This window comes from Triturus cristatus, chromosome 4_1 (assembly GCF_964204655.1).
Source record: "Triturus cristatus chromosome 4_1, aTriCri1.1, whole genome shotgun sequence".
In the NCBI taxonomy this organism is placed as follows: domain Eukaryota; kingdom Metazoa; phylum Chordata; class Amphibia; order Caudata; family Salamandridae; genus Triturus; species Triturus cristatus.
In genome coordinates, this window is record NC_140585.1 from 638,402,253 (window position 1) to 638,426,075 (window position 23,823).

Genomic DNA, 23,823 nt, shown 5'->3' on the forward strand with positions numbered 1-23,823 from the left:
TGCGCGAAGCGCACCATGCGCCCAAAGCGCGCGCACGGTGCGCTAAGCGCACCGTGCACGTACGGTACGCGCACGGTGAAAAACTTAAAAAAAAAAAAATAATACATAACTTAGCATTTAAAAAACCGTACAAATTCACTGAAAAAACCATAGGTTTCACACACGTTATAGTTAGGAATTAGCATTTAAAAAACCTTGTAAATTCACTTAAAAAACCATAGGTTTCACACATGTTATAGTTAGCTGGACATTTCACTCGTGAAAAACCATTGAAATTCCCCCGTTATAGTTAGTGCAGGCAACTATAACTCACGTGACCGCAATCCACAATTTCAGATGTCATCATTGATGTCATGAGTGATGTCACTGACCATGTCATGAGTGATGTACTATGTGACGTCATCAGCAGTTTATTGTGGGCGCGCAAGTTATAGTTACCTAATCTAACTATAACGTGGAATTTCATTGGTTTTTTACGAGTGAAATGTACAGCTAACTATAACTTGTGTGAAACCTATGGTTTTTTAAGTGAATTTGCAAGGTTTTGTAAATGATAATTCCTAACTATAACGTGTGTGAAACCTATGGTTTTTTCAGTGAATATATATATATATATATATATATCAGTAGATAGTTATAGTTAGGACCGTGTTTCCATAGGAAATCCGCAACATTCTATTTGGAATAACTTTGGCGCCGGTTGACGAATCCTCGCAAAATTTTTAAAATAGGTGGGGCGCTCCGCTCCGCTCCGCTCCTACCCTGAAAGTCTCGGGGTGATTCGTCAAGCGGGGGCCGAGAAAAAAGGGGGGTCCCAAAACACGTTTTCCCCATGCATTTTTTCCATAGGGACATTTAGTCCAAGGTACAGCCCGAACGGCTGAACAGAATTACTTGAAATTTGGCAGAGAGGTAGTCCTCAGGTCAGGGAAGTGCCTTTTGCAGGTCTGGTGTCAATCTGTTCAGTAGTTCCTGAGAAAATCAAAAGTGATAGCACCGCATTAAAAAGCATTGCAGTTATTATAAGGTTTTAAGACTTTAGTTACATTATAAATCATTTGTTGATGGTACCATACTCATTTTAGGAATTGTGGTATGTTCTAAGGTGATTTCACCATGTGAAAAAGCCTTCTGCTGGGATATCATGATTGAGAGAAAAATATTTTCTCATGCTTTTCCCACAGAGGTTTGGAAGGTGATCTATAAGCTAAACTGAGAGCATATTTTCTGTAAATTCACATTATCTTTCTCAGTCATGTGAGAATGAAGTCTGACATTCTCAGTAAAACATGTACATCCAACAAGGGCAGAGACTGTCAATTGATTCCTTTGTGTTCTACTGCAGCTTCCCAGAGTTTCCAAAGAACAACTAGAGCGCTAACAGTCCTACTTATGATAAACGTATGGCACACCTGAAGCCATCTTGCTTGGATTAAAGTGGTAACTCTTAAAACATTTAATTTAAAAAGGAACAAAATGAGGGGGTTCATTTTTCCATAAAAAGTATGATTAGTGCTGCAGAAAGAAACATTAGGGAACATTTTGAGTGACTTCTCAAATCCTCTTCTATTTCATTAAACAATTCTGACATGCAGACTGAATCATGCACTTTCAATACCAGCAGCAGTTTTCCCTGGTGAGCAGTAGCTTTACTACAGTGATCTAATGAGCAAAAAGAGTGCTAACATTCTGAATTTATGGCAAATGTGTGACACATCTGAATGCCTTCTTGATGGAATCAAAGTAAAAAAACTGAAAGTTTTTCCTACTGAGGAGACTGCAGTAAATGAGGAAATGAGGAAACTTCATAACAAATAAGTCTCCCAAGATGGCCACCAGAGACAAAAGAGCCCAAATGTAGCCCAAATATCACCCAGATGTAGCCCAAGTATAGCCCAATGACAGAATGTCCCAGAGTGTTCTTAAAAACAACTAGAGCGCTTACTGTCTTCATTGTGACAAAAGTATGGCACACCTGAAGCCATCTTGATTGGAATAAACTGGTAACACTTAAAACATTTAATTTAAAAAGGAACACAATTAGGGGGTTCATTTTGCCATAGAAATGATGATTAATGCTGAAGAAACAAAATGAGGGCACATTTTGAGTGACTTCTCAAATCCTCTTCTATTTCATTAAAAAATTCTGACATGCAGACTGAAACATGCACTTTTAATACCAGGAGCAGACTTCCATGGTGAACAGTAGTTTTACTACAGTGATCTAATGAGCAACTAGAGTGCTAACATTCAGAATTTATGGCAAATGTGTGACATATCTGAATACCTTCAAGATGGAATCAAAGTAAAAAACTGAAAGCATTTCCTACTGAGGAGACTGCAGTACATGAGGAAATTAGGAAACTTCATAACAAATAAATCTCCCAAAATGGCCACTGGAGACAAAAGAGCCCAAATGTAGCCCAGAATCACCCAGATGTAGCCCAAATATAGCCCAATGACAGAAGTGTGCAAAACACGTATTATTTTGTGTTTTTGCAGTGTTATATAGTGCAGACTTGTCAGGTATTGGAGTGCTTTACATGAGCATTGGTTACATCACACAAGAACACATTCATTTTGGTTGTAGACATGGGGAGACTAAGTGATTTGACCAGAATCACAGAAGGTCGAGCTGAAGCAGAAACTCCAACCTGGTCCCCAGTTGCAAAGTCTGCAGTTCTGGAAGTAACACCACATCCTCTCCCCTAAGTGCAACATTTAATCAAGTGGTCAACTGGATAAAAAAACATAAAGATAACAAATAATTTAAAAGTGCTTTGTCGCTATTTGAAAACTCAGAAAATATGTCCTTATTTTAGTCTTTTAGAGCACTAACCATAATTTTGATGCCAATAAGACCCTCTCATATATGTCATTTCTAAAGGAAATGCTCTAGGTATTACAGTTTTGATTACATCAAGATGACGTCAGGCGTTCCACACTTTTGTAATAAATATTGAATGTTAGCAATTTAGTTGTTCATTAGGATACTGTTGAGAGGCAGAGGCCAGGGGCACGGACTCTGAAAATTGAAGGCAGGTAGGAGGGTGCAAAGACAACAATTTAACCACACTGAGCAGGCAGGAAGGGCCGTGGCAGCACAACAGACTATGGAGGGCAGTGGAAAGGGGGGCAGGGGCAACAAACCAACAATACAGGACTTGCAAGAGAGGCTGTGGCAATGTAATAGACCATTGTGGGCAGAAGGAAGAGGCAATGGTAGTACAACCATACATGCCAACAGATCCGATTCAGCCAGGAAACGTCCAATGTTTTTAAGGTCAAATGAGCTTTATTTGATCTGTCTCCTGTCTACAATCTCCTCTTTTTCAATGTAACTCAAAGGGGAAAATCAATACCCTGTTTATTTTTCAAAATCTCCCTCTTACCAAGTTCAAAATGTTTGCAAGTATGGTACATTGGATCATGGAAGGAAATGGGGGAGGGACATGGACTTGGATAACAGAGGACAGGAGGGACATGGAGAGGTGCACCAAACTGACCCTGCAGGGCAGGCATCAGGGTTTGCAGCAGCACAATACACCACACAGGGCATGCGGGACGGGAGTGCAGCACAACAATCCATAGAAAGCAAGAGGGAGGGGCAGGACCATGCACATGGACAACAGCGGGGCAAGAGGCAATGGTAGCTAGCTGACCATAATGGACAGACAGGAGAGAAAGCTGCAGCATAACAGACCATAAAGGGCAGGAGGGGCGGATCAGGGGCATTACAATGGAACAGACAAGCCAGGACGGAGGGAGTAGGGGTCTGCACATGTAAACAGAGGGCTGGGGGCAAGGGGGCAGGGCAGTAGCAGCAAGATAGCCATGGAGGTCAGGCAGGATGGGCACTAGAAGCAAGACACACCATGAAGAGCAACAGTGAGACTGTGATGGCATACACACAGACCATGGAGGGAAGGTGGGAGGGGGTCAGGGGCAGCTAACTGACCACACAGGGAAGGTGGGAGGGGCCATGGCAGCACAGAAGACCATGCATGGCAAGTGGGAGGGTTAGTGGCAGCACAATGGCTATGATGGGCAAGAAGGAGGGTGCAGGGGCATGCACAAAGGACGATGGAGGATAGAAGGGAGGGTCAGGACCTGTGCACAGACAAGAAAGTTCAGGGGAAGGGGCCTCACAACAGACCGCACGGGGCAGGCAGGAGGAGCAGTTTCAGCAAAACAGACCAGGGAGGGCAGAAGGGTGTGGCAGTACAATGGACCATGTGGACAGGAGGAAGAGGATGGGGCATGGCATGTGGACAGGCAGGATGGAGGTGACAGGGACAGGTTACAGTCATCTGACAATGCTAGGCAGGTGGGAGGGGAGTGGCAGCTCTACAGAACACTCAGAGTAGATAGGAGTGGCAGGTCCATGGAACATGGTGGGCAAAAAAGATGGAGCAGGGGCATGCACAAAGACATCGGAGGGCAGGGGGAAGGAGAATAGGGGCAGCAAGCTAAGCACAGAGTTTAAGCAGGAGGTCAATGATGGGACATAGAATTGGGCAATGGAGGGCAGGAGGAGAGGACTGGTACATCATACTAAATTGAGGGCAATGGCAGCACATCAGACCATGCATGGCAGGAGGGAGGAGGCTAGTCCATGGATTCACACAACAGAGGATAGGGAGGAGGGGGATGGGGCAGCAAGCTAACTGTTCAGAGAAGGCGGGTATTAGGAACTTTATTGTTTTTAAAACGTGTGTCTGTGTGAACTACTTAAAATATGAACAAGTATGCAGCATAATCTCACTTTTATTCAGGAAGAAGAGGACGTTTGTGACTGTGACTCCGGGCTCACTTGGCAGAAACACCCCCTGACCCTCCACCCCCTATCGCAAAATGTAATGCCCGTGAAAAGGGTAGGTGAACACAGTGTTATATAGAACATAGTCCTGAGAGCACGATTGAAAATGAAAACTAGATATAGTGTATGGTATAAACTATGCACCATAAAGTGTGATATAAGATGAACCGGGCGTGAAATATAATATGCAATACATTGTGTGCAATGACAGATTCATTGGAGAGTGCGAGATCGCACAGGCACTAGCGCGTGCTATGCGATATGCGCCTTGGAGTGTAATATGCACAGGGCAGTGTTGTGTAACCTAACTAGTCTCTAAAGTTGTAATATAAAATATGTGCTGGGGAGTGTAACGTTGCATATGCACTGTGACAAAGATATGGATCCCAGATTGTAATATGTATGGCATAGCACTGTGCGTTATAACATAGGCATCGAGGAAGGCACGTTAGATGAGGCAATATAACCCGTGCGAAGACAAGTGTGGCATGACATATTCACGGGGTGGTGTTACAGTGCACATGGGCTAGAGAGTGTCATAGCATATGCACTAGCTAGTGGAATACAGTACAGAGGTGTGTGGCACTCAGCAGGCAATGGTGGGTATAACACAGCATTGGGCTCTGCCAGGAGCGCGCTGTGACTCTCAAGTGATGTTCGTCCCCTTTCCAGAGAGTAAAATAAAAAGTATTACACATCCGGCAGTGGATGTGTGTTTTATTAATCGTGAGGGGGGTTTCTTGCATAGTTTTGGTCGAATTTTTGTCGAATCCCCTTTGAATGGCTTGGTGTGCATGTGTATTAAATGTGCCCGTCAATAGCTACCGATGTTTGTATAAATAAACGACAAGGGTGTCTACCGGGATTAGGCACGGTAGGGCATCAGACATGTCAGAGCTTCACTAGTGGTGTAAATACATTCCACGTGGATTCATTGTATGCATAATCGCCTTTTAATGAATATCACGCAAATCGTCATGGTAATAGGTACGTACGGTTTGTCCAGCATGTCCTAGGTGTGTCTATAAATATATATTTTTTTAAATAATAAAAAACAGTGGCCGGCCCTGGGGATTGGGGTCAAAAAAATATAATTAGGAGACAGGCCCTGGGGGATGGGGTCATCAGGGCCAATAAATTAGAATAAGAAGGGGAACCACACAGCCCCCCTTCTTAAAAAATTAAAAGAAATAAAAGACTGGCATCGTGCCGGAGGCGACGCCCCCTCCTTGCAGCACTCTGCAAACGTGCCCCCTGGCGAGTTGTAAGTTGGGGAATTAATTCCTCTTCAATACTGAGGGTCCCTGAGGGCCAACTAGCCCAAAAGGCATCTCCAGTATGCGCCAGGGAGCTGCGCTGCAGACAGGTGCAGACAGGTGTTCTGAGGCCAATCCTTAGGATTCAAGGGGACTTAATCTCTCAACTTAGAACAGCCACAGGGCACATTTACACAGTGGTGAAGGGAGGGGACGGGGCCTGAGGTGACGTGTGCAAACACGCACTATGGCACGTTTTAAATTGGGGATATAATTACCTTTCAATACTGTGGGCACCTGGGGGCTACCTAGCCCACCAAGTGCTTCCAGTAAGCGCCACTGAGCTGCATTGCAGAGAGGTGGTCCAGGCCGTGCCACTTTTTACACCTCTCTGCAACGCAGCTCTGTGGCACTTACTGGAGGTACCTAGTGGGCTAGTTGGACCCAAGGGACCCTCAGGATTCAAATGAACTTAATCTCCCAACTAAAAACGGACACAGGGCGGGTTTACACAGTGGTGAAGGGAGGGGACGGGGCCTGAGTTAACGTGTGCAAAAGCGCCCTGTGGCCTGTTTTAAGAGGTAGTTTTAATCCCCCTGCCCTATTATATACTAGGGGCTTACAGAGGAGGTCATGCTAATCACAGGGGGACCCCAACTCATAATGTTCCCTAGTGTATGTAGGTGTTTTCACTGTATTCTAAGTGTCTTTTAACATAGCACTGGCTCTAGGACTGGTTAGTCAGACTCAGTTACCACCAGTATCCGTAAAAGTTGAGGGTACAGGATGATTTTGCAACAAGGCTTCTTTCTGCTCTTCTTTTTGTTCTTTCTGCACGTTATCCTTCTTCCTGCACTTTTCTTCGTCTTTGAGGACTTCTGTTGCTTCTTTCTGCTCTTCTTTTTTTTCTTTCTGTGCATTTTTTCTTCTTTCTTCACATGTCCTATCTCTGTAGGCATAGTTAGAAATTAGCATTTAAAAAACCTTTGAAATTCACAGAAAAAACCATAGGTTTCAGGCACGTTATAGTTAGGAATTAGCATTTAAAAAACCTCAGAAATTCACTGAAAAAACTATAGGTTTCAGGGGTGTTATAGTTAGCTGGACTTTTCACTTGTACAAAACCATTGAAATTCCCCCGTTATAGTTAGTTCAGCTAACTATAACTCGCGCGACGGAATGCACTGCTGATGACGTCACATATTACATCACTCATTACATGGTCAGTGACATCACTCATGACATCACTGATGACATCTCAAATGACATCACTGATGACATCACTGATGACATCATCCTTGTGATAGAGTGGCAGACCTCCTCTCACCCTAATATAACATTTGATACACACATTCAAAAATAGAGACTACAATTTTCAAAACAATGGACATACCAATACCAGTTACAACAACCTCTTCAGTAATTCTAAGATCCACATACACATCCACTCATTCACCAACAGTCCTATACAGTCACTCATACATGTACTCACTCATCATATGTACTCATACACCTATACATCCTGTTACACAATGCCACTCATCCATGGAGTTACTCACACACATAGTCACTCATGCTAATAAAGAATCAAACATACATTTACTTGCATATACAGTTATACACACACCACCACACTTACTTCTACGGAAACTTACACATACTTAGTCTTTTAAACAATCACTTATAGAAACACATACTTATTCATACAGGAACTCTTTCAATCTCTCACTCTCACATATACTCACTTATATACACCAATAGTCACATATACTAGTTTAAAACATATGTAGTTCCTCATAAAGACACTATTGAGACAGTCATTCACTCACTAACACATCCATGCACACACTCATCCACCCATACAGTCCTGCACACATGCTGTCTTCAACACATACAAACAGTGAGTCACTCATTCATGCAACTATGCACTACGTAATACCCCCCACCGAACCATGCAGACACTCAGACTGATACTCAAAAAACCAACTAATAACCTATATAGACACCCATGTAGCTACTCACCAACCCATGCAGCCACTTATACACAAAGTGAGAGACTGATCCAGATATTTACATATTTAAACATTACTCACTAAGCCATGTATTCACTATGATACACTTAATCAGTCAGTTACACAATCAATTTTTCAAAAACAAATCATCCATTTAGACACTTATATACCCATTTATTCTTCCATCGACCTTGAGATATACATATATAAAACATATTTAATTTTCAGAAAAACACACATTCACTGGATGATGTCATCAGTGATGTCATTTGAGATGTCATCAGTGATGTCATGAGTGATGTCACTGACCATGTCATGAGTGATGTAATATGTGACGTCATCAGCAGTGCATTGCGGGCGCACGAGTTATAGTTAGCTGAACTAACTATAACGGGGGAATTTCAATGGTTTTGTACAAGTGAAAAGTCCAGCTAACTATAACACCCCTGAAACCTATAGTTTTTTCAGTGCATTTCTGAGGTTTTTTAAATGCTAATTCCTAACTATAACGTGCCTGAAACCTATGGTTTTTTCTGTGAATATATATATATATATATATATATATATATATATATATATATATATATATATATATATGTATATATATATATATATATATTCCTGGGTTCCGCTACTCATGCGCTCTCCTGAATAAACGGAACGGACCGTAAAATGTGCTTTCAGATGTTTATTTTAAGGTGCAAGTCTTGCCACAACACGTTTCAGCCCGCCACAGGCCTTGATCACATGACAAGAGATATGCGTTACCGCCATGCTTTTAAAGTGAAATGTGCTCTATATGAAAATCACATGTGCAAAAACAAGCCGTAGAGATAGAAGAAATGTTACATTCTTAGTCTCCTTTTGTTAGAACACATCTGATATTCAGGGATTAAAAACATTCACTGCATCTATAAGTGACAATATTCACTGCCTCTATAAGTGACAAGTCTGCTATCCGGTGATTAACAATCAAAATATAAATATCATTTTAAAAGTGATGTCATCAGTGATGCCATTTGAGATGTCATCAGTGATGTCATCAGTGATGTCACTGACCATGTCATGAATGATGTAATATGTGACGTCATCAGCAGTACATTGTGGGGGCGTGAGTTATAGTTAGTTCAACTAACTATAACGGACGAATTTCTATGGTTTTGTGCAAGTGAAATGTGCAACTAACTACAATGTCCCTGAAACCTATGGTTTTTTCAGTGAATTTCAAAAGTTTTTTAAATGATAATTTTTTAACTATAACGTCCCTGAAACCTATTTGTTTTAGTGAATTTCAAAGGTTTTTTAAATGCTAATTTCTAATTATAATGTTCATTAAACCTATGGTTTTTTCAGTGATTTTAGATTATCATTCCATTCTCAACCTGGTGAAAACAGCCGATATCGCCAGTTTTCCAGTAATAGCTTCCACAAAAGAAAATCGCCACAAATGAGAGCAACAACTAACGCTAATAATAATAATAAAACAGGCGATAAGCTGCATTCGCAGTAGGAATGTAAAATAAGCCTTTTACTGGTGGACAGCACGCTCTATCTCTCTTTCTCTCTCATTTGATGGACGCATGACGCACAATCTTATCTTGCTTTTTTATCTAGCAGGCCTGCGATGATGCATGGCCATCCTGCAATCAACGTGTATACAGTGGGTGAGGAGGTTTATTCAGCACGTGGTGGACCCTCTTCGACACAAGCCGGTGGCAGAAAGGTGAGCTGTGAGGATTTTCTCCACAGTGTCAACACTCAATCTCCCTCAACATCTCTTCCTTTCTGTCACTCACACTCTTTCTCTCTCTCTCACTCTCTATCACTTCCTTTCTCTCTCTCACACTCTTTCTCTGTCTCTTTCTCTCTCTCATTCTTTCTCTCTCTTCTTCTCTCTCACACTGTTTCTCTCTCTCTTCCTCTATTACACTCTTTCTCTCTTCCTTGTATCTCACTCTTTCTCTCTTTTTCTCTCTTCCTCTCTCTCACTCTTTCTCTCTCGCTCTCTTCTCTCTCTCTTCCTTTCTCTCGCTCATTCTCTCTCTCTCTTCCTCTCTCTCTCTCTTTCTCTCTCTCTTCCTCTCTCTCACTGTTACTCTCTCTCGCTTTGTCTCTCTCACTCTTTCTCTCTGACTTCCTCTCAATCTTTCTTTCTTTTTCTCTCTCTTCCTCTCACTCCCACTGTTTCTCTCTTTCTCTCTGTCTTCCTCTCACTCTTTCTTTCTTGTTCTGTCTGTCTTCCCCTCACTATTTCTTTCTCTCTCTCTCTCTCTCTCTCTCTCTCTCTCTCTTTCTCTCTCCTTTGATGGACTCATGACGCACAAGCATTTCTTGCTTTTTATCTATCAGGCTGTGATTCACGAATTGACGTTCCCCCCCAACACCACCACAACTGAATGCATATACAACCTGCGATGATGCGTGTCCATCCTGACAATACCTCAGAAAGTTGCTTTGACATCTTACACAAACGCCGGTGGCGGAAGGTGAGCAGAGAGGCTTCTTTCCGTAGCAGCAGGCAGTCACCTCTGGGCGGTGGGAGTGGATAGTGTGCAGCAGCCTAGGCGCACAAGAGTGCACAAACACCTCCGAGCAGTGGGAGTGGATGGGCTGCAGCATCCTGAGTGCGCATTGCCGAAATAGAGAATAAAATATAATAGTAGAAGGCCAACAAGGGATTTTGTTTCAACAAAATTCAATACAATTGTGATGTACAAAGTAACTATTACATAAGTACTAGAGGGAAATTAATCCAAACGTAATTCAGTTGGATACAACAAATGATAAAAAATAATGTAAACACACACGGGGTATTTTTTAAGTGAAAGAATCACTGATTTTTATCTAGAAACAATTCATAAAAAGGAGTACACATGACAAATAAATGTATAATGTAACATGAAGGGAAAGAAAGTTCAATATTATCCACAAATCATGACATTACAAAAAATCCAATCCAATAACTATAACAGAGATATATCTCGTGTTGAGAGAACAATCAACTGTGCAGCTATACTGTGGAAATGGACGATATAGTCGACGTTTCGGTCTGTTGAGGCGTCAGTCAGTCAGACCATCTTCAGGACAGAGGAACAGTACAAAAAGACTCCTGTATAAATATGATATCTATTAATTACATGAAAGAAACCATAAAATTCTCTTTGTGGTCAACAGAGAAATTCAGGGGATAGCCCGTGTGTGAAAAAGCAAACCTCTTAAAAGGGAATTGTGGGAGAAACACCTTTAGCCCAAGGAACAAAGACGATGTTATGTTACTACATCATTCAGTAAGAAAAGGAGGTGCTTTAATACATTGATAGTCGTGTCTACTTAAGTTAGACTGAAAAAATGAGATGCGCTTACTCGTAGTTTGTTGTGGTATTATAAAGGAGTAATCACTTCCTCTTTAAGCATGGATTATGCTTCATCTAGAAAGCGAAGGACAGTGGTCATAATGTGCCTTAGAACCAAATAATGAATAATGTATGTGTGTATTTATTAAGTATATCGTACCCGATTTTATTTGGATAGGCGTATACCAAGTGAGGCCTGTAGCAGGACAACCAGTGGACTTCAGAATGTTGCCTATTCTGGTATTCTATGATTCAGAGGGCCAAGTGGTCCTTCTTGTGAGCGATTTTTCACTCCAGGAAATCTAGAGAATTCAAGTCAATCATGGTGAAAATTAGATGGGCACATCACGCTAAAATTCTGTATACAGCCATTGATGTATGAAAGTATACTAGCGAGAATTTACAAAGAATTTGCCAGTCCGTTGAGTGACCAGGAAATGGGCGTAGTAATACATTACACGACCCTTCTATATTAATACATGCTGTGCGAGGAAAGGCAATTGATGTAAAAATTAACATGGTGGCAATTACGTCCAGTTTACTATGAGGTACCATTTTATCAAGTCAGTCAAGCGCACAAACAATGCATAGAGCCATTAGCATTGGGAATGCGCTGCTAAAGATTAAAAAAATTAAGAAAGGCAGTTAGTGACTGGACCACGACTAACCGAACAATACATTCAGAAATCTACCCTTATTTAAAAAGTGCAGGCTGGGGAAGGTGATCTAGTTAGAGATAGCCTTCTAAGTGAAGTGGGTAAACTTGGCCCTACATTATGGGGTGGTCAGGACCATTACTTACGGTTTTAGTTTCACAGAGCCGAGGAAAAGTTAGAGTGCCATCGATCGGTGGGAGCTTGGTCAATTTCAACAGTTCGGCGGCGTGTATTTAAAGACGGTTTAATGACCACAGCTGTTAGCAATTAGGGTGTTGGTTAAGTTAGTCAAGAACTAATCGAAATTAGGCGGACATCTTGTAATGTCTGAATAGATAAACGTAATGGCTATTTTGGAGTATTTATGCCATCATTGCGAGCAGCGTTTACAATAGTTTGTAGAATTGTTGATCGACGCAATCAGTAACAGTTAAGATGAAGAGTGTCAGGTATAGTGATTCTGTGTTCTAGAATTACTCGAAAGAGGCGCCTTACACGGCGGACATCTTGGAACAGTTAATGTTAAGTGAACAAAGTCGGAATAAGCTCAGGAGAGAAACCCTGAACGGCAGACATCTTGGAGCGGTAACAATGTAGCGGGGATTTAGCTATTTCAAACATTACACATATGGAATTACGATATGTGTTATGTGTTTAAGATGACAGTTGTTTGTTTTAAATGACAGTATAAAGCGAAACATCGCTTGCCTGTTATTAAATTTTTTGTCTTTTGCTCAGGATTAAACTAGAGAAGAGCGAGATTAAATAGTGACAGAGAGTAACAGAGAGCATAGTGACAATACATAACATCTCATCATGATGCTAGACAGGGTCAACTCATCAACTAATGCGGCATGATAAACCAAAATGCTAGACATCTTGTGGCAAGTTGACTAATTGTTATACATAGATTGACAGTGTTAACAAAACGATATAAAAAGTACAAAAAATACACGCATTTTACAGATGCTTACAAAGATGGAATGCGAAATCAAAATCACATGTTCATAGAAATTTGTGCTATTGTATAGCATTGTTAAACACTAAAACAGTGAATACTTCAAATATAAACAATTTGGGTTCTATCTCATACATAAATCAAATTGGGGTGGAGACTTTATGAAACAGATCTAAGTAAGACATGCCAAAGAATGCCACTCTGTAGCCGTGTTTAGACCTTTCTTTATATTGTCGCTCTTGCAGATCCATTGGTTTTCTTTAATCGTCAATATTCGATCGACATTGGCTTGTCTGATGGTGGGTTTAACTACTTCAATGACTAGCCATAGCATCTCTTTTTCGGTGTGTTGGAAACGTGTATAATGTTCAACAAGTGGCGCGTTCTCAACTCTACATCTAATCCTCGATTGATGTTGTAGAATGCGTGTTTTTACCATTTGAGTAGTCTTACCTATGTAGAGAATAAGGCATATGCAGTTGTATGTACTCTGCAATTACTAATTCTATACTATCTTTCAGATGACTAAACTTGAGGGTGCTCTATGTCCCTGCACGTGGTTGGAGACACACCGGTGGCACAAAGGTGAGCTGTGAAGATTTTCTCCAGTGTCAACACTTTCTCTCCCTCTCCATCTCTTCCTCTCTCTCTCTCACACATTCTCTCTTTCTGTGTCTCTTCCACTCTCTCATTGTTTCTTTCTCTCTCTTCCTCTCTCACTCTTTCTCTCTCTCTCTCTCTCACACACTCTTTCTCTCTCTCTCACACTCTTTCTCTCTCTCTCTTTTCCTTGTATCTTACTCTTTCTCTCTTTTTCTCTCTCTCTTTCTCTCTTTCTCTGTCTTCCTCTCTCTATCACTTTCTCTGTCTTCCTCTCTCTCTCTCTTCCTCTCTCACTCTGTCTCTCTCTCTCTCTCTCTCTCTCTCTCTCTCTCACTCGTTCTCGTTCTCTTCCTCTCTCTCACACTGTTTCTCTCTTTCTCTCTTCCTTGTATCTCACTCTTTTTCTCTTTCTCTCTCTCTCTTTCTCTCTTTCTTTGTTTTCCTCTCTCTCTCACTCTTTCTTTGTTTCTCTCTCTCTCTCCCTCACTTGTTCTCTCTTTCTCTTTCTCCTTTGCTGGACGCATGACGCACCATCTTATCTTTCTTTTTGTCTTGCAGGCTGTGATTCACAAATGGTCCGGCGATGACACAACATAGCTGTACATAGTTTTATTTGTTGTTGTTTTGTTTATGTAAATCCATACATGACTAAGATTCTTATTTGTCCAACCTAACGTGACTGTCACATTTGTTTGTGGAGGATGGAGGTGAGGGGGATGGCAGACAAGGAGCTCCTGCTAGGGGATGTCGGAGCAGTGTTGGGTGTCCGACCTGCATGATCGTTGCCTCCATTGCACCTGTTCTCAGAGACTTACAAGCCGGCAGGCTGGCTCGTAGATGAAGAGTTCGAGCCGACTGGCAGGCTCATAGAGGGAGAACCGCAGCCCATTAGTTCTCAGAGGGAGAGCTGCGGGCCAGGTCACAGAGGAACACCTGAGGGCCAACTGGTATAGAGAAAGGTGCGGGCCGTCAGCTTACAAATGGATAGCTGAGGAACAGTGATGTGGGGAGAGGGAGCGTGAACGGCGTATTTCGCAGAGAGAGACCTGCGGTATATTTCCAGTCTTGGCTTCACAGATATAACTGCGGGCCCGAGAACTTGCACCCGAAGAGCTGTGAGCTGACAATACAACACAGAGGGAGACTTGTGGGCCCAAAAATGTTGTTGGAGGTATGCTGTTGATGGGGGAAAAGGCAGGGTGCGTCACCTGCTGATGTAGGGAGACACAGTGTGAAAGAGGTATCTCGCACAGACAGAGCTCCGGTTTATTAAATTGCCCCCAGGACCTTTCTTTCATATTTTCACTCGATGCGAGGCACAAGATGGCTGCTAAGTTAGTGCTAACCCTTCCTGGTTTTAAGTGTTAGCAGCCAATCAGAGGCAAGCTCGTGCTTGGGAGTTAGGTACCGTCCAGATATATATATCTTTTTTTCCTTTAGTATCACAAAAACTACCAAACGGATTTACACCATTTCAACAAAAGCGCACTTTCTGGACCAAGACCTTTCTCCCTGCTAAATTTGGCATAATTCCGTTCAGCAGTTTGACTTGTAGCCTTGTCTAAAGTTTCCTATGGAAATTGCATTGAGAAAACACATTTTCGGACCCCCCTTTTTTCTCAGCCCCCCCCCTGGACCAATCACCCTGTAATATGTCTTTGAAGCTGGATGGCTCCGGTCGTGAGTGCAAATATCTCACAATAAACTTGCTTTGAATAAACAACCAACCTTGTACGTCCTCAATATACTCCTAAACTTTCAAGATACGAGCTGATCAAAAAAGAGAAACTTTCTGGAAAATGTAGTAAAGATTTGTCAAACTACGCCAAAGTTATAAGCACATGGAGGGCTCCAGGAGGGGAGCCGCGCAACCCCCCTCCCAACATGAGTGAAGCCCTGGGTCTGTAGGGACCACAGTGGGCCCCTTCAGCCCCAGCGAGCCTCCGCTAATATTTTTTTTTAAATGCCCCTAGGACCTAGCCCATTCTGGGGTCTCATTAAAATAAAACGCGGGAATTCCGCCGATATATATATACATTTTGTAATACTTTCTTTGGCCCTGAGGGTCCTTCTGGGACCCCCTGAGCAGGCCTAGGGGGTCAGGGTGTTTCTACCCTGCCCCCTTCTCTTTTTTTATACCTTTGTTTCTCTGTTTTCTGGTGACTCGCTTCTACAGAGTCACAAGATGGCTGCCAACACTTCCTGGTTTGGAGTGTTGACAGCCAATCACAGTGAAGCTCGTGCACGGGACTTAGGCTCCGCCCAGATATCGAAACTTTTATTTTTCTAATTTCTCAGCAAATACTGAACGGATTTACACCATTTGAAAAAAAGGTTGCTTTCTGATCCAAGCACTACCGTTTTGCCAAATTTGGGGTAATTCCGTTCAGTAGTTTCGGCTCTAGCCTTGCACAAAGTTTCCTATGGGAAACTGATTTTTTGACTCTTATTCTTTGAATCTCTCAAAAACGACTTAACGGATTTACACCATTTAAACATTTTTTCGCTTTCTGAACCAAGTTCTACCTTTCTGCCAAATTTGGGGTAATTCCGTTCAGCAGTTTGGGTAGTAGCTCGTCGCAAAATTTCCTATGGAAATTAACATGGGGAAAACGTGTTTTGGGACCCCCCTTTTTTCTCAGCCCCCACTTGATAAATCACCCCCAAACTTTCAGGATAGGAGCTGACCTGGATAGACTTTTTTTTGCGAGAATTTCGCTAAGATTCGTAAAACTACGCCAAAGTTGCTAGCAAATTAAAAAATGATTTGCCCATGGAAACTAGGTTGTAACTATAACTACCTACTGGCGACCAACGGTAGGTAATATATATATTTATATATATATATATATATATATATATATATATATATATATATATATATATATATATTCACTGAAAAAACCATGGGTTTCACACACGTTATAGTTAGGAATTAGCATTTAAAAAACCTTAGAAATTCAATGAAAAAACCAAAGGTTTCACACATGTTATAGTTAGCTGAACATTTCACTTGTAAAAAACCAATGAAATTCCCCCGTTATAGTTAGTTCAGCTAACTATAACTCGCGCGCCCGCAATGCACTACTGATGACGTCACATATTACATCACTCATGACATGGTCAGTGACATCACTCATGACATCACTGATGACATCTCAAATGACATCACTGATGACATCATCCAGTGAATGTGTGTTTTTCTGAAAATTAAATATGTTTTATATATGTATATCTCAAGGTCGATGGAAGAATAAATGAGTATATAAGTGTCTAAATTGATGATTTGTTTACGGTAAGCGTACGGTTTACGCAATGTCCGTAATTTATCTACGCTGTTTGCGTATAGTTACGCAATTTGCGTAGCCGCGCGTACTCCGCGCGGGGCGCGTATGCGTGTACGCTACACGCGCACGTTACGCGGAAGTGTCGGGGAGTGACTGTTATGCGCATGCGCGCAAGCGCGTGTCTTTATTACGCGCATGCGTACTTTTGCCGTAAGCGTACCGTAAGCGTACGGTAGGTCATGTGATCATGAAACACAACTTTTGATTGGTTGAAACTACTTTCAGTTCTAGAACTCTCCTATACCACACCCATTCCCCTCATTTCTGCTTGTGATCCCTTAGGAGAAGGAGCTGGGTTGTCTTTGTGATACGATGGCAGAACAGCAGAGCTCTTCTGAGAGTGAGGCTAGCAGCACTACCTTGAGGCAGGGAGCGAGGAAACAAAAGACCTCTTACGTATGGGAGTATTTTACTTTTCCAGAAGGCCAGCAAAAGGTAAATGCACCCTTAGTGACTTGCAAGCTGTGTAAGCGTGTACTTTCAAGAGGTAATCCTGACAGGAAGTATTCCTTTGGGAATCACACCATGATGAGACACCTTAAGGATGTACACAGAAGGACACATGCTCGACTTACTGAAGGTAACCCTTCAGTAAATCAACCAAGCACATCCACAGCAGCTCAGCCTGGACCATCATCTGCAGAGCCGAGTCCTTCTTCTGCAGGTCAGGTGAGCCCTTCATCTGTGGTGGGAGCATCTCCTTTTTCTGGTCCTCTGGAAACTAACCCTCGGTTTCTGAGGGTTGATATACGGTGCGCCACTTGTCATGATCTAATTTGTCATAGGGAGACCAGTGTTGCCCTAGTGAACAATAAAATAGATCAGCACATTTGTCGTAGAGACTAATATTCCCACTCTTTCTTTCCTCTGTCCCTGCATGAACACAACGGCTCTTTTAAGAGCCAACCTTACCTTTCATCTATTTTTTATATATTTTTTTTAAAACTTTTTTTATTTATTTTTTTACCGTACGCGTACGGTACGCGTAATTTTTTTTTTTTTTTTAAAAAACACTAAAAATCAATTATCACATTACAAGGTCCTTGAGAGACTACAATTAAAAACTGCAAATGTGATTGTAGAGAAGTGGAAAAAAGGGACCATGACATTATTGACTTACCATACCCACTCAAAAAAAGATTTATTCATTTAATTTATTTTTAATTGCTTTTAAAATGGTTATAGTTTTCGAAAATGTTCTATCTCAATCTGAAAAAAAAGAAAAAAGTATTAATATTTAATAAAACATTTAATAATACAGTACACATATTTACATATTTTTCAAAAAATATTTTTGCCTTCACATTAGTCACAAAACGAAATTTCTTTGCCAATTTGAAAGCACACTTACTGCTCTTTTTTTTGGCAAGTAATAAACACTTTTACAGACTGACACATTATGAATCCACTTTTCAGATTTTTTACAAAGCACATGTTCAAACTGCTTTTTCAGACCAGCATCATTTGTAACCTGGGTGTCTGCCTACACTCCAGCAAGGGCAACCAGCCTTAGTGATGCTGAATGTATTTGCATTACTGACTGAAACCTCAAACCCCACTCGCTTGTGAATACTGTGCATGATTCCACATGGTAAGCAGCTACCTGTGTGCTAAGAGTCAGCTTCTGCACCAAAAAAAGGCTCCCCCTTTCCATCTAATGCAACTGTGAAATCACCAGAGCAATACGCAATAAATCTCTGCCTGTAATTCCTATTTGCACACAGAGTCATGTTTTCACATTAGTCACAAAACGAAATTTCTTTGCCAATTTGAAAGCACACTTACTGTTTTTTTTTTTGGCAAGTAATAAACACTTTTACAGACTGACACATTATGAATCCACTTTTCAGATTTTTTACAAAGCACATGTCCAAACTGCTTTTTCAGACCAGCATCATTTGTAACCTGGGTATCTGCCTACACTCCAGCAAGGGCAACCAGCCTTAGTGATGCTGAATGTATTTGCATTACTGACTGAAACCTCAAACCCCACTCGCTTGTGAATACTGTGCATGATTCCACATGGTAAGCAGCTACCTGTGTGCTAAGAGTCAGCTTCTGCACCAAAAAAAGGCTCCCCCTTTCCTTCTAATGCAACTGTGAAATCACCAGAGCAATACGCAATAAATCTCTGCCTGTAATTCCTATTTGCACACAAAGTCATGTTTTCACATTAGTCACAAAACGAAATTTCTTTGCCAATTTGAAAGCACACTTACTGCTCTTTTTTTTGGCAAGTAATAAACACTTTTACAGACTGACACATTATGAATCCACTTTTCAGATTTTTTACAAAGCACATGTCCAAACTGCTTTTTCAGACCAGCATCATTTGTAACCTGGGTATCTGCCTACACTCCAGCAAGGGCAACCAGCCTTAGTGATGCTGAATGTATTTGCATTACTGACTGAAACCTCAAACCCCACTCGCTTGTGAATACTGTGCATGATTCCACATGGTAAGCAGCTACCTGTGTGCTAAGAGTCAGCTTCTGCACCAAAAAAAGGCTCCCCCTTTCCTTCTAATGCAACTGTGAAATCACCAGAGCAATACGCAATAAATCTCTGCCTGTAATTCCTATTTGCACACAAAGTCATGTTTTCACATTAGTCACAAAACGAAATTTCTTTGCCAATTTGAAAGCACACTTACTGCTCTTTTTTTTGGCAAGTAATAAACACTTTTACAGACTGACACATTATGAATCCACTTTTCAGATTTTTTACAAAGCACATGTCCAAACTGCTTTTTCAGACCAGCATCATTTGTAACCTGGGTGTCTGCCTACACTCCAGCAAGGGCAACCAGCCTTAGTGATGCTGAATGTATTTGCATTACTGACTGAAACCTCAAACCCCACTCGCTTGTGAATACTGTGCATGAATCCACATGGTAAGCAGCTACCTGTGTGCTAAGAGTCAGCTTCTGCACCAAAAAAAGGCTCCCCCTTTCCTTCTAATGCAACTGTGAAATCACCAGAGCAATACGCAATAAATCTCTGCCTGTAATTCCTATTTGCACACAGAGTCATGTTTTCACATTAGTCACAAAACGAAATTTCTTTGCCAATTTGAAAGCACACTTACTGCTCTTTTTTTTGGCAAGTAATAAACACTTTTACAGACTGACACATTATGAATCCACTTTTCAGATTTTTTACAAAGCACATGTCCAAACTGCTTTTTCAGACCAGCATCATTTGTAACCTGGGTGTCTGCCTACACTCCAGCAAGGGCAACCAGCCTTAGTGATGCTGAATGTATTTGCATTACTGAGTCCAACCTCAAACCCTTAAACTATTCTTTTATTATACCAGTACACCTTAATTTATTGTGAAAACATAGTCCATATTATTTTACATGTTCCTCACATTTAAATTTCTCCCAAAACAGAAAATAATAAACACAACTTCAACAAAAAGAATTGCATTTCTATTATTCATTTCTTAATTTACCATATACATCCCCTCTCAAACTCTAAACTCACCTTTAAAATTAGTTAGTTGTGAAAGAAATGTGGCACTCAAACAGCAGATTATCAGAGCCAGGATCTCTGTTCTCTACACCTCTCTCCTCTCAGCAGAACCAGATAATGGCAAACTTTCCCTCTCTTTTTCCACACATATACATGTTAGTTTCAAATCTCAGTGCTTGCCCCTTTTTTTCAAATGTAATCACACATTTCTATTGGTTGAAAACCAACCCTTTTCCAAAAGTACCCTTCCCCCAACTTGACTTCTGCCTAGTACCCTTCCCCCAACTTGACTTCTGCCTGCTACCATAGCAACAGCTCATGGAACACTGCTGTGTGGAGTCAGGTCAGAAGTTCGCCAAACAATGTTTCAATTCCACAGAGCAAGAGTGCTTGACTTTTCAAACCTAACAGCAAATCCATAGTACTGTTCTTTGGTAACACATTTTTCTGTACCAATACAAAACATGCTTCTATTAATTTACACATACAGCCTAGTTTTTATTCTAGAATGGTATGAAACAGCCAATCAGTTCTTTTTTTTTTGAAAAAAATATGTATGCCTCCATTTCCAAACTGTCTTTCTTTTCATATTGCCATTCTACTGAAAGACACCTCCTGAGTGCATCCAGTTCTCCTTTGAAGATGTTCACAGTGTGGATTGTAGGGCACAGCTATGTCTTCTGGAGTGAAAAGTATGCAGAGAAAACAGATATGGTGAGAGACCCTGCTTTGCCAAATGTAGACATTAAATGGATTGGTCAGAGAGGGTTAAAGTGGCACCAATTGATGCCATTGGTGAAATCCTTCATGCACATCCAACACCCTGACCTCATAATAGTGCACTGTGGTGGCAATGACCTAGGCACTTTGACTGGGGTAGGTCTGGAAATGCTTATGAAGGAGACCTTTGCACAACTGTTTTCACTTTTCCCTAAAACTGCCTTTGTGTTTTCTAACATATGCCAAAGGCAAAAATGGAACTGGTCCAATCATTTCTGTCCGCAGATTGACAAAGCAAGAAAGCACGTCAACAAATCTGTTTCTGCTTTCCTCCGTGACTATGGTATGGGTTCCATTTACCACAACAACTTGCGTTATGACATGCAAGACATTTATAGAGGAGATGGTGTACACTTCAATGATGAAGGGAACAGAGTCTTCCTCTTGAACCTTAGACTCTGCATCGGTACTTACTTGTAGGTACCACAAAAAAATCACTTCATAAACACAACGGCTCTTTTTAGAGCCCCCTAATATCTAAACACTTAAATCTGATTTTCATTTCTTTTTTTTTTTTTTTTTTACCGTACGTGTACCCCGGGATTTTTTTTAAAATCAATAAATGTTTTCTTTGTACTTTTCTGTCCTTCTTTGACCCCCTTACAAATGTTAGGGGGTCTGTAACTCTCCTCCTTGCCCCCTTTTCTTGTTATCACTCTTTTTTTTCTGAGTGAAACACACGAAATGGCGGCCGCCGCTTCCTGGTTTCGACCGATTCGAATGTTTACTAAGATCTAAGAGCCAATCAGAATCGCGCTCGCGCACGCCACCGTACGCGTACGGTAAGCGTACCGTAAGCGCACCGTAAGCTGGCTCAGATATATATATTGATTTAAAGGCTATTTTCTCAGAATCTACTGAACAGATTTACACCAAACCTACAAAAGGCACTTCCTTGACCTGAGGACTACCTCTCTGCCACATTTCTAGTAATTCTGTTCAGCCGTTCGGGCTGTAGCCGTGTCTAAAGGTCCTATGGAAAAATGCATGGGAAAAACGCGTTTTGGGACCCCCCTTTTATCTCAGCCCCCGCTTGACGAATCCCCCCGAGACTTTCAGGGAAGGAGCGGAGCGTAGCGCCCCACCTATTTTGAAAAATTCGCGAGGATTCGCCGACCGGCGCCAAAGTTATTCAAAATAGAATGTTGCGGATTTCCCATGGAAACGTGGTCCTAACTATAACTACCTACTGGCGACGCCAGTAGGTAATATATATATATATATATATATATATATACATATATATATTTATATATAAATTACCTACTGGCGGTCGCCAGTAGGTAGTCATAGTTAGGACCTATTTTCCATAGGAAATCCGCAACATTCTATTTGGAATAACTTTGGCGCCCCTTTGACGAATCTTCGCAAAATTTTCAAAACTTTTGGCCAGCTCCGGTCTGCTCCTATCCTGAAAGTCTCTGGACGATTCGTGTAGCGGGGGCTGAGAAAAAAGGGGGTCCCAAAACGTGTTTTCCCCATGCAATTTCCCATAGGACCTTTAGCCGCAGCTACAGCCCGAACTGCTGAGTGGAATTACACCAAATTTGGCAGAAAGGTACACCTTGGTTCAGAGTCGTGCCTTTTGCTTAAATGGTGTAAATCCGTTCAGTAGTTCCTGAGAAAATCAAAATCAAATTCACATATATATCTGGGCGGAGCCTAACCACACATCTCATCGTGAGATCTGATTGGCTGTCAGTACTTCATCCAAGAAGTGTTTGCAGCCATCTTGGGACCAATATCCATGATAGCACCTCATTAAAAAGCATTGCAGTTAATAGAAGGTTTTAAGACTTTAGTTACATTATAAATCATTTGTTGTTGATACTAACCCTGGGCGTAGTTCGCGAAGTAGTGCTACGCATAGCTACGCAAAGTGCACTTCGCACTACGCGAGCTACGCCTAGCACTTCGTGAACTGCGTAGTACCCTGTTCTCACTGTGCAATATGCCGTTTTCAATGATTGCACAGTGCGGACAAGCATCCGGCACTGTGCAATCATTGAAAACGGCATCTTGCACAGTGCGAGCTGTAGTTTTCTGCCGCTCGAGTAGATTTTTACTCTAGCGGCAGCTTTCTCAACGCGGACTGGTAGTTTCTCATCACGAGCGGTCGCGAGCATACACGACCACTCGCAATGAGAAACCTGACCTCCCCGCATTGAGAATCTCGGCAGGAGGTTTATTTTCCACGCTCGCGATCGCCAACTTAATGTTGCTGATCGCGAACGAGGAAAAAATCTCGCCGGGATGTCATTTTGCTTGCTCGCGGTCGCCAACTTGACGTTGAGGACCGCGAGCAAGCAAAACATGACCTCTGCACTACACTACGCTACTGTAATAATGAAAGATGTCTCGTAGACAGGTGGCTTAGAATAGGTTAAAGGTTTATTCCTTAAGTTACAAAGTCCAAGTAAAACTCCTGTAAGGCCTCTGCTAAGCCCCTATATGAGCCCCACCAGGAGCAGTCTCCCTGCTGCTCAGCCCATCTCTTCCAACTGCCAACTCCTCCAGTCCCACACACCAACATTCCAAGTGACATCACTCATGGCTGAGCAGCA